This window comes from Silene latifolia, chromosome X (genome assembly GCF_048544455.1).
Source record: "Silene latifolia isolate original U9 population chromosome X, ASM4854445v1, whole genome shotgun sequence".
NCBI classification, from domain to species: domain Eukaryota; kingdom Viridiplantae; phylum Streptophyta; class Magnoliopsida; order Caryophyllales; family Caryophyllaceae; genus Silene; species Silene latifolia.
The window spans coordinates 11325936-11331834 of NC_133537.1; positions in this window are offsets into that span (position 1 = coordinate 11325936).

The following is a 5899-nucleotide window of genomic DNA, read 5'->3' on the forward strand; positions in this document are numbered from 1 at the left end:
TAGTTTGCATGTTAGAAAAAAATTTTGTGAAACCGTCTACTTGGGAAGCTTGACAAGTGTATATAGGCCCTAGTAGATGCTTTTTCTTCTTAAGACTTTGCTTGTTAGAATGTTTGTAAAACACCCTAGGATGTGTCATGCTAGTATCCTTTGACCCATGGTTTAAGGCCGAGTCAAGAGTACCTTGTGGTGTGATAACTCCTTGGCTACCGTTTATTCCAAGGTGACCCTTGAAACCATGCATACTTCCATCATTCATCCATGTTCTACCACACATTTTGTCATCAAAGGGAATGGGCACAAAACAAAAAGAAATCAATTTGAGTTCAATGAAATGAAAAGTGAAAGAAAGTTTGCAAAAATGCATCAAATGAAAAGAGGAGCAAAAATAGAACTCCTAAAACTTCAAATACAAGGCACCCTCGTTACTAATTGGGGTGACTTTGAAAATGTTCAAAAGAAAATGCAAAAAGTTGTCAAGTGTTGAAATTGCCAAGAATCAAAAAGAAATGGCAAAGAAAGTGTTCTCAAAGGTCAAATGCCAATGAAATTGGGGGGAAAACAAAAACAAAAGCAAACTCCCAAAATGAAACTCAAATATCTATTGATCCCTTTATCCATCGTATCCATTTTTGTGCATGGTAGAGAGGGGACGACCCTTCTTCTTGTCTAGGCAAGAGGGGGAATTCCGCGATCCTCCAGTGTTTCTAACACCATAGGGAGTCTACTCTTGACAAAAGCATTTAACGATTGAGGACAAAGGTACCCTAGCTTAACACATTTTGGAGGTGATTTATTGGTATCCTTCTAGGCTTAGTAGTTTAAACAAATTGCATCTATGAAGGATTGTGTACCCTTGAATTGCTTCCCTTGTAGGTAATTTCCGCCACTTAGATGAGGAAAGTGGCTATTCTTTTGTAGATGCATCCATTACTTGATTTTGTGTGCTTAAAGTTTGGATGTGTCGCCATTTTGGCAAGACCCACCTTGCCTTGCAAGAAGGCATCCTACCTCATGGTTGTCTTGTTGTGAGTTGAAGGGGCGGAGTGAGACCCGCTAATTGTCTCATATCGGTTATGTTATTAGGTTAGTTTTAAATAAAGGTCTAGTTTTAGTCACCTCTTTACTCGGGACGAGTAAAGGTTCGGTTTGGGGATATTTGATGTGACCATTATTTGCGCACATTTAGTCCCCTAATTGAGCCTATTTTGCATATTATTATAGCATTTCATGGCCATTTTATCCGTCAAAACCTTCCTATTTGCTTTTCTATCGCATTTCATATGTCTTGTAGAAAAGGAGAGAATAAGGCGGAAATTCCCGTCTTTCATGCATATTTGGAAGCTACTTGACGATAATAGATGGACTAGTATGAAGAGGAAGCAAGGACTAAAGACCAATCTCGAAAGAATAAAATGGAAATGAGCAAAAAGGGAAGAAACGAAGAAGAACCATTGTTGAAGAACAATCCGAGCGGATTGTCAAGAATCCGACCGTCCCATCACCACAATCCGAGCGTCCTGCTCTCTAATCCGCTCGGATTGCCCCACTAGAATCCGTCCGGATTCCCCTGAATCCGCTCAGATTCCCTTACCAGAATCCGGCCGTCCCGACTCCCATCCGCACGGATTGTAGCACAGCACGTTTTCATTCTTCTAGCAACGATAAGAGAAGCCCTTCTCTCGGACAATCCCGGAGTCTCCCTGCTCAAATCTCAAAAGTGTAATTACTAGTTTAACCCTTAGTTAACCCTAATGCATCCTCCCTAATTTCCACTATAAATACCCCATTTGTAAATAATCAAAGGGGGGAAGGGGCTCTTTTATGAAGTTGTTTTAGAGTAGAAAATCCTTCTTTAGATTAGATTAGGAGTAGATTAGAATAGATTACTCTTTAATCTTTCCACAAATTACACATTAATCTCTCTTTAATTATTGTTCAAGTTTATTATTCAAGTTTATTATTGGGTAATTGAAAATTATTGGGTTTATTGGGAGATTGACAACCTTCCATCAATCATCAAGTTTCTTCTATTATTCTTTGCATTATTATTTGGATCACCTCAAGTTTGGTATAATTCCTTTACTCTTTAATCTTTATTGTTTATTTCCTCATTCTATTATCATGTTTACACTTGTTGTTGTGTTTGACACCATTAATGACATGTTCTCCATGATGATGAGTGAGTAGTCTCTTAAGCTAGGATTAGTGGGTAATTAGGGGAAACCAACATGGGATTGATTCATGCTTAATCTAATATGTTCACATGATTAAATTGCTTGCTTGTTGTGATGTCAACTTTATGCACATGTTATGTTTGATGAAATGCTAAGCCTATGAATCCTTGCATTTACAACCATCTCTTATCTACTCAACTTGACTTGTAAGATATAAACCAACTCGAGTCTTGTTAGACCATGCATAGAAGTTGATTAGGAGGAAAGTAAGTCGACTTGTAGGTGTTGTACAATCTAATCAATTCGGCTCCGGGACCCAACTCTTCCTAAGAACCGTAAGATATAACCCAACTCGGTTCCTCCACAACATTAATTGCTTGCAACTTTGTAAACATGTTTGTGTGATCAACACCATGAATCCCCTATGACCCCATGACATCCTAGCACTTTTAATCATTTGTTTACATCTTTCCTTTTATTGTTTGTTTTATTATATTGTTCGCATTAGTTTAGACACAACTACAAACCCCAAACAAATCGTGACACTAGCATAAATTGAGATAGATAGACTTAGAACCCAAAGCACACCGTCCCATGGATCGACCTCGACTTACCGCTAACTAGTTGTTTGTTGAGTATTATAAATTGTGTTTGATTGGTTGAGTGACGACATCGACCGGATCAGATGTCCATCCGGGCCCTAACACTGATGTATGTCTCAGACCGGGGGGAAGCGCATAAGCTCGTCTCCAAAGACGAGAAAGACGAGGTGGTCAACGTCCAGATAGCTGCCAGAGGATGCAACATACAATCCCTCAAAGTGGCAAAGAAATCAGAGAAAGGGAAAAGTCTATCCTTACAACAGGAGGGCGACCTCATGGATGTAACTAGCGGCTGACTGGGAAGGTGTGCCTTTGATAAACCATTAGGACACTGGTAATCTCGGGAAAACTCGTGTAGCGGCGGAGGTGTCCAAAAAACAAATTGTGGGCACCACGACGCATGTTTTTATCTAATGAAAAATCGTCCAAGTCTTCCATTAAAATGTTCATTTTCCCCATAGTCACTAGGAAGCAGCAGACGCCGGCTCGCACTGTCATACCGACAAGAGCGACAGTCTTTATCAGTAAGCAGACGTCGGCTCACACTGTCATACCGACAAGAACGGTAGTCTCCATCAAGAAGTAGGCGCCGTCGCAAGTCACCTCAAGTAGTAGACGCCACGCTAGTCACCCCAAGAGGTTTGACGCCGTCGTGAGTCGATCCAAGTGGTAGACGCCACGGCAGTCTCCATCAAGAAGTAGGCGCCGTCGCAGTCACCCCAAGTAGTAGACGCCACTAGATCACCCCAAGAGGTTTGACGCCGTCGCAGTCACTCCAAGTGGTAGACGCCACGGCAGTCTCCATCAAGAAGTAGGCGCCGTCGCAGTCACCCCAAGAGGTTTGACGTCGTCGCAGTCACTCCAAGTGGTAGACGCCACGGCAGTCTCCATCAAGAAGTAGGCGCCGTCGCAGTCACCCCAAGTAGTAGACGCCACCACGGCAGATCACCCCAAGAGGTTTTACGCCGTCGCAGTCACTCCAAGTGGTAGACGCCACAGCCGATCTCCATCAAGAAGTAGGCGCCGTCGCAGTCACCCCAAGTAGTAGACGCCACGGCAGTCACCCCAAGAGGTTTGACGCCGTCGCAGTCACTCCAAGTGGTAGACGCCACGGCAGTCTCCATCAAGAGGTTTGACGTCGTCACAGTCACCCCAAGTAGTAGACGCCACGGCAGTCACCCCAAGAGGTTTGACGCCGTCGCAGTCACTCCAAGTGGTAGACGCCACGGCAGTCTCCATCAAGAGGTTTGACGTCGTCACAGTCACTCCAAATGGTAGACGCCACGGCAGTCAATAACAAGGAGCACACGCCGGCTGACACCGTCACACCGGCAAGAATGGCAATCACCCTCAGGAAACAAACACCTCGACGGTCACGACCAGCGCAGTTGATACTCGCAAAGCGATCAAAACGCCTTAGAAGCGTTACACAGTTGAGGAACGCACTCTAGACTGCCTCGGCCAAGCCAAGGCGGAAACAAAGGAGACGCCCAATTAATAACATGAGAAAAACTCAGACAAGGACGAGAAAAGACCTCGGCCGAGCGAGAGACAAAGTGAAAACGTTAAGGCTGATTGAGACGCTCAACTATTAGCACAAGAAAAAGGAATGAGGTAAAGACCTCGGCCAAGCCGGGAGCGCGAAGAAACGAGCTCTTATTAAATATGTTCAACAAATTACAAGAAATGCAAACGACGGCCGTCCCCATAAGGATTAAGCCAAAAGACCATCTACCAAAGTTGTACAAAATACAAAGAAAGGAAAGGCAAAAGGTTTCAGATATCATCTCCCTATGTCTGTTGCTGCTCGCCATCAGCAGCGGTAGCAGCATCTTCTTCGATGGGCAACCCAGCAGTTTCCCTAGCAGCCTCAGCTTTAGCAGCCTCAGCCTTAGCCTCGGCCTCCTCAGCTGCCCTCATTCTCTCGGCTTCCTCCTTGGCCGCCTTAGCCTTCTCAGCAAGAGCTGCTGCCTCCTCGGCCGCCTCTTTCTCTATCTTCACCCTCACCGCCTCCTTGGCCTTCTCCTCCACGGCCTTCTCCTTAGCTTCGAGCTTGTCGTCAAACAGCTCGTTGAATTTGCCCCACGGAAAGGAACCATCAAGAGGAAAGAGCTCCTCAATCACTTCCCTGGCAATGCCGGCCGGATCCCGTCGGAGCACATGTTAGGGAGCATGTCGGTTTGGAGCATCTCAATGTCGTCCTCCTTTTGCCCGATGATGGCCTCCTTGCTCCGAATCACCTTCCCCGGATCGAAACCGTTCCTCGAATTCATTCCTCTGCTGGAGGTAAAGGTCGGCGTGCCTCTGAACAAGGTCACACTTCGCCAAAGAAAGACTTTTCAACTTCGCCGCAGCAGCCCCTCGGCCTTGGCTCTCTCAAAGAAGGACCTCCTTTTCGGCGTCCTCCCCGAGCTTTCTCTCGCCCAAGAGCGCTTTCTCGGCCTCCCCCTAAGCCCTCGCTCATTGAGAAGATCCAGCTTCGCCTTCGCGGCCACCTTCTTAGTGGCATTAAGCTCAAAAGCGGATTGAGCCACGGCCTTCTCCCCGCTCCATGATACGAGCACCGGTCGCCTCGTTCCACCTCGCCGATCTCTTGATCAACCTCGCTTTCCGCTACAAGCCGGGAGGGGGAAGCCTTCCGGGATGAAGAGCCGTGGCGACGTTTCGATCACCACCTGCGGGTCGGGAAAGGGAAACCTTTCCGGGATGAAGAGTCAATGGCGACGTTATGATCACCCACTGCGCGGGTTCTCCTCCGCTTGCCGCTCAACAAGAGCGCGCCGACAGTGGCCGATCTACAAAATTTAAAAAAAAAAAAAAAAGCATCGTATCAACATACATAGGCATGCCAAGAGCTGTCATCGCGGCGCTGATGAACCGGCTAAATCCGAGCCACGGATAGATCAATACCGTGCTTGGCCTTCTTGGCCGAAGGGCGCATTTCCTCGTCAGCAGCAGAAGCAACGGCAGCGGTAAAGGCTGTCTGCTTTCTTTTACGGACAAGGGGAGACCCCTCCTCCTCATCGGAGTCATCCCCATTGGAGATATAAACGATCTCCACCGTCTCCTTCTGAACAGGGGGGATGGAAGGCGGAGCCGATGTCGACGCCATCACCGCCG